The 11,998-nt window shown below is 45.9% G+C and overlaps 1 protein-coding gene across 2 annotated transcripts in view; it reads left to right on the top strand.

Annotated features, from left to right (window-relative positions):
* The first annotated feature begins 6,389 nt into the window (after positions 1–6,389).
* Positions 6,390–11,998, top strand: part of ACO1 (aconitase 1) — a 58,947-nt gene continuing 53,338 nt past the window's right edge. Inside the window, exons 1-2 of one of the 2 annotated variants that reach the window (XM_055302346.1) lie at positions 6,390–6,460; positions 8,899–9,016. The gene's annotated coding sequence lies outside the window, so the exon portion shown is untranslated. The remainder of the gene's footprint in view (positions 6,461–8,898; positions 9,017–11,998) is intronic. The other variant, XM_055302347.1, reaches the window with a different exon arrangement.

Genomic DNA, 11,998 nt, shown 5'->3' with positions numbered 1-11,998 from the left:
TTTCTCCTTAAAGCAGCTAAAGTTGGAGTATGGGGGAAGCAAGGAATCAGGAGGTGCAGAGGGACAGAACAATCCCTTGCCAATAAGCAACACTTTGCATCAACTTTGTTTCAAGCAGCTGCCAACAGCTTGGGCTCACCCAAACCAACACTTGTTTTTTATCCACCTATGTTTCTATCTCCATATTGCTGACATCATTTATCTAAACTTTGGGGAACCCTTGACTCAGCAGTTGCAGCCACTTTAAGCCACAAACTGCCGCACCATCATATAACATCTCTTTCTCTCCTACTCTTTGAGAGTGAGCACAATCAAAACATCATTTGGGGGATCCCTAGGTGGCCCAGCGGTTTAGCGCCTGCCTTTGGCCCAGGGTGTGATCCTAGAGTCCCAGGATCAAGTCTCACGTTGGGCTCCCAGCATGGAGCCTGCTTCTCCCTCCTCCTGTGTCTCTGCCTCTCTCTCTATCTCTCTATGTCTATCTTTAAAAAAAAATCATTTGGGTAAATTGTTTCAATCCTGCTTTTTATAACTTACCCTCTAAACATACATTAACAGGGCAGTGGGGGACCCACACTCTGCACCTGGCTCATCACTTGGGTAAAAGCATTTGCTACTACATTCTGGAGAGTCTTCTCTTGCCCTCTAACACAGCCCATAGGTCTTCCAGAAAGGTATATCTCTGCCAGCGTCCCATCTTGTCACCAAAAGTGTAAGAAACTAAGATTTTACCCTACACATGCTAATAATTTAGCCTGTTACTGTTTCATGGATGTTGGCAGAAGAAAACAAGATTCTTACGACAGAGATAAAGTACTTTATTACTCACACACCACATGTAACATGAAAATAATGCTGCATCAGTTCTCTGTGGGGACAACAGATAGAGGGTCCAGGTAGATGCTATGCACATGATGAGTCAGCTTTGTAGCTTAGGAAAAATGAGTTTGGGGAATCCAGTGCTTTTATAGTAACTGCAAGACAGGTCAGAAAAAAATACCCAGAATCATGGACAAAGAGAATAAAGGGTGGAAAAGAATGAAAAGAGCATAAATGCATATGTGCTGTAGTAAGGTTTTTTTTAAGGTAGTTAATCTAGGGGCACCTGGCTGGCTCAGTGGTTGAGCATCTTCCTGCCTTCGACTTGGGTCCTGATCCCAGGGTCTTGGGAGTCTTGTCCTGAATTGGGCTCCCCACAGGGAGCCTGCTTCTTCCTCTGCCTATGTCTCTGCCTCTGTGTGTCTCTCATGAATAAATAAATATTTTTTTTAAAAAAAGGTAGTTAACTAATGCATGAAAGCAGTCTCCTTATAAACTGGAAATGGAAATGAATCCAATTAGTAACAAATCTCATTTTTCTAACTCACATTTGTTGATGTTAGCAAATAATTTTAAGATTTTTATTCACTTATTCATGAGAGACACAGAGAGACAGAGACAGAGACAGAGGCAGAGGGAGAAGCTCCATGCAGGGAGCCTGACGTGGGACTCGATCCTGGGACTCGGGGATTACGCCCCGAGCCAAAGGCAGATGTTCAACCACTGAGCCACCCAGGAGTCCCAGCAAATAATTTTCTTGAAAAAAATTAAATAAGTCAGTAGCAGCAGCCTCAGAATAATATTACTGCTCCTGACTTTTAACATTTCCATCCCCCAGAAGGGGCAGCATTTTTCCTTCCTGCACTAAACTATAGGGCTACATCAGGGATCTTTGTACTATAATTAGGGAGAAGAAGCCCTGAAAACAAATGAATAAGGCATTCTAAACTATATGGTGTTGGATCAAAGTTCCCTCCTAGATCACTGAAGTTCCTCTTCTTTTCTGCAAAAAATAATTTATAACTTCAGAGCATCTGATGATCTCATATAAAGTTATAATTCATTGCCTGGAGGTTGAAAGCACAAGCTCTGGAATTTAACCAGCCTTTGTTCAAACTCCAGCATCACAATTTGCCAGTTATGTGACCTGAAGTAAGTTATAAAAATCCTCTGAATCTCAGTTTCCTTATCTGTGAAATGGTAACAATGTCACGAGCCTCAAACGGTTGCTGTGAAGATTCAATGGAACATTTGATCACATTTGGCTTTTATCACTAGTTACGTTGAGGGGGATGGTGTTTAACCATAAAGCAGATGGCCAGCTGTTCCTGGTTCCTTGGGAAGGCAGCTCAAGGAGTCAGGCACTGAGGGAGGCGGTAAGAAAGAGAACACAAAAATTAAGTATATGACAGGTGCAGAAGGGGGGGTGGAAGTCAGATATTTGTGGGGGGCCAAAATGAGGCTAAGCACTGTCTTTATTATGAATACAGCATATTTTAAAGGAATGGAAAACAGTTATTTCAAACTTCCTCTAGTCTGAGGAAGACATGCTTTCACTGATGAGCACAGGTATTCTAGAGTTCCCTAAAACAAGAATCTCAGGAAGGATCACGTAATACTTCATTCATTACCAAACAATGTTGCCCCTCCGTGCCAGGCTTTAGAACATGGAACGAAGGGTAGTAGAGTAGGGGGCAGGAAGAAAGTCACAGTAAGTTAGAATCAACTGAGCGCCCTTCTGCCACTAGCCCCTGGAGTGATCTGTGCTGCCTGAGCAGCTCCACATCTGGATGACTTATTCTCAGAAGGTATATAAAGTATACATACTCCTCTAGGCCACTTGCAGAGTCTTTTGTGCCATGACAGATATAAGCAGTGATATGGTTCTACATCCCTTATATGTTTAGCTTTCTCAATGCACCATGAGATCCAAATTCAAGAAGTGAAATTCAGAATGAGGAAGAAGCTCGATGGGAAAGAGGAGACAGATTGATGGTAAGAGAAGACACTAAATTCCCATTTTATATATTTTTAAAATATTTTATTTATTTATTCATGAGAGACACACACAGAGAGAGGCGGGGACATAGGCAGAGGGAGAATCAGGCTCCCTGAAGGGAGGCCAATGTGGGACTTGATCTCAGGACTCAATCCCAGGACACCAGGATCATGCCCTGAGCCAAAGGCAGGTCCTCAACCTCTGAGCCACCCAAGCATCCCACTAAATTCCCATTTTATTATTTTTTATATTTTTAAGATTTTATTTATTCATTCATGAGAGACACAGAGAGAGAGAGAAAGAGAGAGAGAGAGAGAGAGGCAGAGAGAGAAGCAGGCTCCATGTAGGGAGCACGACGCAGGACTCGATCCTGGGTCTCCAGGATCACACCCTGGGCCAAAGGTGGCGCTAAACCACTAAGTCACCTGGGCTGCCCTAAATTCCCATTTTAGATGTGAAGAATGGCAGATGCCTTTGGAATATCCAAGTGGTGATACTCCACAAATGGCTGGCAATAAAGCATGTGGAGATCTGAAGAGGGTTAAGACAGCAACAGACACGTAGCAGAATGTGAGAGGTGGCACAGAGTTTGCATAAAGAGAAAATAACTGAAGAAAAACTTAGCAGTATATGAAGTCATATATGTAAAGCAAGAGGAGAAAGAGTGCAGTGAAAGAACCTATGAAAGAGGGAACAAAGACAGAAGACGTGATCATGAGAGCCACAGGCTCTAAAGCCAAAAGATCGTTACAATTTCAAGGAAAGACTAGTCACCAGGGTCAAATAACATAGAGCAGTCAGTGAGGACAAGAACAGAAGACAGGCCAGTGGATTTGCAATCTGCAGGTCACTGGTGACTTTCCTGAGGGCAACAGAGCCAAGTGACGTGGGTACTACAGGTATTTCCTGCTCTCCAAAAGCAGAGTGATCCTATGAAACCCAAAAGGCAGAAAGCAAAGAAGCAATTACCATTAACTTCAGTGGAAAAACTTTGAAGTGTTCCCAGACCCAAAAAATAACTTCTTTTAGGCTTTTACGATACCTCCTGTGTCCCCTACCACCTAGAATGTTGATTCATTAAGTCAGGAGTGGAATCTCCCCTGAGTCTGAGGAATCTAAACACATCTTGCTAATGGACGCACACCCCCACCCCCTCACTAGCCATGAGGCCTCCTGGGAAGGTGATAAAGCTCTTCCTTGCTTTGAGCTGAGAGCTGTCCCTGTGACTTTCTCCTTTTATTCCAGACTCTTGTTAGCCCTTGGTGACCTCCACTGCTTCTGAGTGGTCTTTCTTTGGTCTTCAGTTGTGAGGTGGAACACTGGGATTCATATGAGTCCTTACCCTCAGACAGTGTTTACTAATTCCAATTCCCTTTAGAGTTTTGATTTCATCATTTTCTGTCAAGAATTACCAATTACCATATTGTATGTCTGTTATCATTGAATATTATCCCTAACTTCCAAGGGAACTCTACTATTATTTTTCAGAGTTTGTGGTGAACTTCTGGCATGTGGTAGACACTCAAGGAAAGTTTGTTCAATGAATGCGCATAAGAAGAATGAATGAATGTGAATTTAGGAAGTATGTGGGGAAAAAGTCTTCTCATCATTTTTCAGATTTGAATATAATCCTTTATATTTAAAAATTAAATAAAATTGGGATAGCTGCATAACATGAAGAGGAAAGTATAGCCTCGGGATACAGGCATGAGGACTGAACCCCAGCTGTGGGGCATTTCATATCTGCAAAATGCGGTAATATTTTTCACTTCACAGGACAGATGAAAGAGTTGAATTAAATAAGACAGGTAAGGGGACGCCTGGGTGGCTCAGAGGTTGAGCGTCTGCCTTTGGCTCTGGGTGTGATCCCCGGCTCTGGGATCTAATCCCACATTGGGCTTCCTGCATGAAGCCCGCTTCTCCCTCTGCCTGTGTCTCTGCCTCTCTCTCTCTCTCTCTCTCTCTCTCTCTGTGTGTGTGTGTGTGTGTCTCTCATGAATGAATAAATAGGATCCTTAAAAAAAAAAAAAAAGACAGGTAAGGATTCAACCATAGGATCCTACAGAGAGGAGCAGAATAGTAACTAACTGGTAGCAGTGAGCACTGGTATTAGCTATTAGCTATTCATCCTATAAGCTTTATTCAGATGCTCAGGATAGAAAAACACCATAACTTTCCATATAAGTTGGCAGGAAAATCCCACCACTCTTGATCTAGAAAGATCTAATCACTTCTTTCTACTCACATTGGCTTAAGAAGACTGCAACTCCAACCAAGCAGTCAAAAGCAGGTATTGTGAAGAAGGCCCACTCAGTGTCAACTCTCATTCATTTCTCTGATTTTCCACCGGTGAACAGCCTGCATTATAAAATGTTGTCACACGTTAAAATTTTTTTTTTTTTTTTACATTAGAGACTTTGCATTCATAACCATGGAAACGCCGAAGTCTTATTATGTCAGCCTGATTCCGATGACACCCATGTGGCACGTTTTGCAAAGAATGAAGGCAGGGTAGGGGTTGGAGGTGGATACAAGGGGACGGAAGGGGGCACAAGGCGGTGGGTAGAGAGGGGCAATGTGACCGCACGAACGGGAGCAGCCGAAGAATGAAGCTTCTACCTTTAGGGCCAGATTTATATTTTATTTTATTATTATTTTTTAATTGGAGTTCAATTTGCCAATATGTAGCATATCACTCAGTGCTCATCCCATCAAGTGCCCCCCTCAGTGCCCGCCACCCAGAGGCCAGATCATTTTTAAAAGCGAAAAAGGGGGATCCCTGGGTGGCGCAGCGGTTTGGCGCCTGCCTTTGGCTCAGTGCGCGATCCTGGAGACCCGGGATCGAGTCCCACGTCGGGCTCCCGGTGCATGGAGCCTGCTTCTCCCTCTGCCTGTGTCTCTGCCTCTCTCTCTCTCTCTCTCTCTCTCTGTGACTATCAATAATTAAAAAAAAAAAAAAAGCAAAAAAGGACAGCTCGGGTGGCTGCGCGGTTTAGCGCCGCCTTCGGCCCGGGGCGCGATCCTGGGGTCCCAGGTTCGAGTCCCGCGTCGGGCTCCCTGCATGGAGCCTGCTTCTCCCGCTGCCTGTGTCCGTGCGCCTCTCTCTGTGTGTGTCTCTCATGAATAAATAAATAAAATCTATATTTAAAAAATAAAAAAAGCAAAAAGGAACAACGACTGCATTTGTTCCCCACCCCTTCGGCGCACCTCCTAGCACGGGCCGGGCAGTCACACCCTTCACAGCGGGCACCCTTCACCCGCGCCCGCCGTGGGCCCGCAGAGCCGAGGGCGGGAGCCGCCGAGCGTCCGCTTCCTGCCGCCGAGCCCTTGGCCGCCGCCTCCCCGCCCCCCCCTCCCCCCCGCCCCGGGCCCAGGCGAGGGCGCTCGGGCCGGGGGGCGGGGGCACCCGGGACAGACTCCGCCCCGCCCCTCGGCCGCGGCCCCGCGGCGCCCGGCCCGGCGCGCCCCGCCCCGCCCCGCCCCGCCCCGCCCCGCCCCTGCTCCGCCCACCGGCCGCGGCCCCGGGGACGAGGGGGAGGGGCGCGGAGGCGGCGGCCCCTGCACCCGCGCGGCGACTGGAGCGCGCCCCGCACTCGGCGCCCGCCCGCCCGCCCGCCCGCGAGCCGCGGCTGTGCCTTCGGGGTGAGTACCCGCCCGGCAGATGCCTTGGCCCGGGGCAGTCGGCGCCGGCCTCCTCCGCGAGCTCCTTCCCCTGCGGGACCGCGGTGCGCGGGGGCCCGGGGCCGGCGAGAGGCCGGGGAAGGCCCCGGCGAGATCCGAGGAGCCGCCTCCCGGGCACTGACCCCTCCGCCCCGCCGCTGCCTGTGCCGCGCGGGCGACAGGGCGCAGGGACTGGAAATGGCTCTCCTCGTCCCTCTGCCTTCACCGTGCGTGCCCAGAGTCCCCGCCGAGGCGTGGGGCCTCCCCGAGCCCGCTCCCGGGCTCCCGGGCTCCCGGCCGCACCGGCGAGTCCTGACCCCACCGGGGGCTGCCCCCGCGCGCGGGCGGGCGGGAGAGGGACACGCGCCCAGGGCCCGCAGGCCGGGGAGTCCGCGCCGGTGGTCGGGGGCCGTTGGGGGGGGGCAGAGATCCCGGAAGGGGCACGGGCTGCCTTGCCTAATTCAGCCAGACCCCAGAGTGGCGCGTCGTTCTGCAACGCCCGTAACCCTCCTCTCAGCCTTTAGGACAGCAGTTCTCAAACTTTTGGGGGCTCAGCAACCCCTTTGCACGCTTGAAGATTCACATACCAAGGAGCTTTTGTTTATGCGGGTTATGTTTTTTTGGACTTACCGTATAGGGACCCCTGGGTGGCTCAGCGGTTGAGCGCCTGCCTTCGTCCCACAGAGTCGTGGGATCGAATCCCGCACCGGGCTCCCTGCATGGAGCCTGCTTCTCCCTCTGCCTGTGTCTCTGCCTCTCTCTGTGTGTCTCTCATGAATAAATAAATAAATAAATAAGATCTTTAAAAAAGGAAATTTATATATATATATATATATATAAATCAGAATTTTACTATATTTAATCATTTTTTAGATAGCGGACTTACTATATATGAACATTTTATGAAAATATCCATATTTTCCAAAACGGTGTTAGCGAGGAGAGGGGGCCTTGTTTTATATTTTTGCAAGTCTCTTTAATGTCAGTTTTAACAGAAGGCAGCTGGATTCTTATATCTGCGTTCAAGTCTTGCAATATCACATCATGTACACACATCAGAAGTATCCACTGTATACTTCTGGACAGGTGACAGGGAAAAAGGCAAATTGCATCTTGGTATTATTAGGAAAGTTGTTTTGACCTTGTGGATATCTAGGGTTCCTGCACCACACTTTGGAAACTACTGGTGTAGGAAATGCTTTGGAGACTTAAGTCATTGGCCCTGGTTCTTGTTTGGGATGCTTGCTCTAAATGGAAACACATACCGCCCTATGCATGGACAATGTTAGCCTCTGGAATTTGGAGCCAAGCTTGATCTTGCCTTGGAAACTATGTACTAGGTCCCCTCCATGAGAGATGATGAGCCCCAGTGGTCTTCTGAAAACTCAGCAAGGCTCACAGATGGCTTCAGTAGTTTCTATGCCCACAGAGTTGATCTATCTGTGCACCCGGATTGAGGCGGCAGTGATGTGGCAAACAGGACCTGTGGGTTCAGAGGAGTAACCAGGAGTACCATGCCAAGTGTGTAGGGTTTTGTGCAAGAGTTACCAAGTAGTCAAAAAGTCATTTCCAAAAGATCATTGCTTCCCTTTCCTGCGGGTTCATTGCTGTTTGTACTTGGGTTGCCTTGAGTTTATTGGGCTATTAGGATTCCCCAATCTTGGTGCTCTTTCACTTTCCAGTATTAGAAGTGTACCACTTGGAGTAGCCCTGCCTCAGGCCCTACCAGAAAGCAATGTTCTTCATCCTGGAGTGTGATAAGTGGGATCCCTCACTGGTTTATATTCTTGGCTTCATGCTTTGTTAAAACAAGTTCCAGATAGAAATTACATACATATATATACCAGAGGAGAATGATTCCCTAACTTGGTCCTCCCTTTTGCTCCTGCATCCACAGAGCCTCTCCTGTCCTGCTGAAGCAGCTTGGGCTGGAGCTGATTGTTGAGAAATATTGCAAACACATGCATCTGTTGCTGCCCTGGCCACAGATGTGAGAAGGGAATGGGATGTAACCTTTGCACACCTGCTGTGTTCTTGGAGTAAAGCTCCACTTTGATGGTGGGATCTCATTCCTTTATCCCTTCAGTACATATTTATTGACGGTCTACCAAGCGCCCAGTTCTGTATTGGATACTGGGGGAAAGTAGTGAGCACAAACAGAAGCAAGTCCCTTTCCTTCTGGAGTTTATAGTCTGGTAGCTTAGGTGCCTGCTGGTTAATGAAGACAGTCCACTGTTGAGTGTTCACGTGAGACCTGGTCCTGTGCAAAGAACACTACCCCTACCAGACATGTTCTTCAAAGCACATGCTGAGAAAGACACAGTCCCAAACCGTGAAGATAATGATAAAATCAACATTTATTACCATGTGCTTAGCAAAGAACTTCCTATGCCTTCTTTCTTCTGTTTTTCCTTTTACAGAGGAAGTGACTCCCTGGGGGGCAGCCAGACTACTGGAAAGGAGCTCCAGCCTGAGTCCAGTCACAGGGACAGTCTTGGGCAAGACACTTATCTGGGCCTCGGTGTCTTCATCTTTAAAGTAGGTGTTTGGGCCACTGATGTCCCAAGGAGCCAGTGGTTTACTGAACAACTTTGCACTAGCATTTGTGTGCCTCTCTTCCCAACTCCATGTTCAATGGAATCACATTTTTTTAGCTTGAAGTTAACCATTATGGGACTATTCATGCCATGGAAATCAGCAAATGGTGTATAATCCAGGGCTCCCCCACCCCAGAGAGCAAGTGGTTAAACATTTACCACCACATCATTGTTACTGTCAGAGCCAGGGTGCTTTGTGTTTGTATAGTTTACCTTTGAACAACCTGAAGGTTAGGGATACTGACCGCCTGCACAGTAGAAAATCCAAGTACAACTTTTGATTTCCCCCAGAACTTAACTGCTGATAGCCTACTGCTGATCAGAAGCCTTACCAAAAATATAAACAACTAGTGCACGTTTTGTATATTATATGTGTATGCTGCATTCTTCTAATAAAGCTAGAGAAAATAAAATGTGAAGAAAATCATAAGGAAAATACATTTACTTTACTGTACTTTATTGAAAACTATTTTTAGATAGGTGGACCCGTGCAGTTCAAACCCCTGTTGTTCAAGGGTCACCTGTTTTTTTAAAAAATAAACTCTTTAGGTGTGCTGGGGTGGCTCAGTCAGTTAAACCTCTGACTTATATGGTCTCTAGGTCCTGGGATTGGAGTCCTTCCTTGCGCTTCTGGCTCAGCAGGGAGCCTGCTTCTCCCTCTCCCTCAACCTCCCCCCCCCCACTTGTACACACCTTCTCTCTCAAATAAATAAATATCTTTAAAAATAATAATAACAAAAAAATAAACTCTCTAGCCTGGACAAAGACATTGAATATGGGGTATGTGATTCAATTCCTCCAGAACTTTGGATAGGGAAAAAAGTCTGATTTTTTTTTACCATATCCTAGAACATGAATCAGCAAACTTTTCTTTAGGCTTTGTGGGCTTAACAATAGTTGTAGCTATTCAGCTCTGCTATTGTAGTGTGAAAACAACCAGAGACAGTATGCAAATGAATGGGCACAGCTGGGTTCCAATAAAACTTTATTTACAAAAACAGGGGCTAGGCCAGAGTTTGCAGACCCATCTTAGAATGTCAGAACAGGAGCTGGGCTTCTAGGAGGTAATTGCATGGAAAAGGACATTCTATAGAACTTTATCCATAAATACCACAGATTTGATACTTGAAGACGGTTATAGCTAGAAGTGGCAACTGCAAAGTATTTGGAATTGATTGAAAAAGAATCCATAGTAGGTTGTTTAAATAAAGGCCAAGAATGTTCACATATTGAGGACACAACCATGGATGGTGAGTAGGGGAGGGTATATTTATTCCCAGCTGCCTCTCAGGAGCCATCTCAGACATTATGCTGGGCAGTCTAAGTCAGCATGTGAATTTTTGATGTTCTGCAGGAATCAGTGGTGCTTCTATTAGCTATTCTGATTCCAGGGAGATGGACAAAAGCGTTAAAAAAAGAAATCCTCATTATTTGTATTTATATTATATACACTGTACATGTACATTGTATATAGGTATACGTGCATGTTTGTATACCTACATATGTACCTAAGATAGGTGGCTGTGTGAGGATTTTTCCATGTATTTAAAATAGCCTTATGAATGTTTGGAAGACAGAGATGCCAAGCTATTACCAGTAGTCAGTTCTAGGCAGTGAAATGGGGTTGAAGAAAGATGGGAATTGTTACTTATTACTCTTTGTAATACTGTGTGTTTGCCTACCCTGCAAATTCATGTATTGCTTTTACAACCAAAAAACGAAAATCCCAACAACCTATACTTCTTAAAGGAAAATAGGATTATTTCTCTGGTAAGAATGTTACCACCACCCCTTCTCCCCAAATAAAACAAATTATTTTAAGTGGCATATCACAGTTCTGAACTAGTGTATATACTAGTATATATTAATTCAAAATAATACTGGGAGAAAGGCCAGATCAAACCATTTTATTAAACAACTGAACCATCTGTCCAAGGGTACAAGATTAGTGTTCTTTAATAGACTATTATGTGGCCCTTAAACTAGTGTTGTAAAATATTGTTTCATGAAATGTCATGAAGTACAGCTTTTACACTTAAAACCGTGTTACCAAAGAATATTTTTCTGTGGCCCTGTTTTTATGGAGAAAGCCCGTGTACACACACACATGTGCGCATATGGACAAAGGTGAAGGATATGCCAAACGCTGAATAGTTTTCTCTTGGTGGTGGGGTACAGTTGCTTTTTTCATTTTCTTCACTTTGCTTATCAGTATTTTCTAGCATGTATTAAACACATATTAAATTTGATAGACTCACTAAATTTGAACACCTATTAAATTTGATAAGACTGAAAACAATCACCCAGTTACTTGTACATGGGGGACAACCCAGTTGCCTTCATTTCTCTTAGACTCAGTTACTCCTGACCTGTCTCCCAGCAGACCCCTGCGTGCTCCCTTTCTCCCAGTGGGAAGGAGAGAAATAAGTATGGGGCAAGAGGCAATGGGGAACCGAAAATGGGCAGGCTGACAGACCGTAGTCACATTGTGCCTTGTCCCCTTCCCTGTGGAGTTGGCTCCAACCTCAGCCCCTCCTCCCTCCAGTTGACCCACAGGTTAGAAAGTTCATAGGATCAGTGCCATTACCTGAGAGGCTATCAGCTGACCATCTTCCTAGATTGAGTGGCCTTCGTTTCTTTTTTAGCTTGGGGGTGGGGGGGTAGGGTGGGGCTTGAACTCAAAACCCTGAGATCAAGACCTGGGCTGAGATCAAAAGTCAGACACTTAACCAGCTAAGCCACTCAGGTGCCCCTCTTTTTTAGCTAATTTTAATGGAAAATTTCAGACATACAAAGAAGTAGAGAGTATACACCACCAGCTTCAGCAATTATGAACATTTGGCCAATTGTGTTTCATCTATACCTTTCTCCAAATTCACTTCTTTTTTTCCCTCTTCCAGGAGTTAGCATCTTATTTTCAACT

Source organism: Nyctereutes procyonoides, unplaced genomic scaffold, assembly GCF_905146905.1.
Source record: "Nyctereutes procyonoides isolate TBG_1078 unplaced genomic scaffold, NYPRO_anot_genome, whole genome shotgun sequence".
NCBI lineage: Eukaryota > Metazoa > Chordata > Mammalia > Carnivora > Canidae > Nyctereutes > Nyctereutes procyonoides.
The sequence above is the reverse complement of the archived record's forward strand: the minus strand, read 5'-3'. Positions and strand labels throughout refer to the sequence as shown.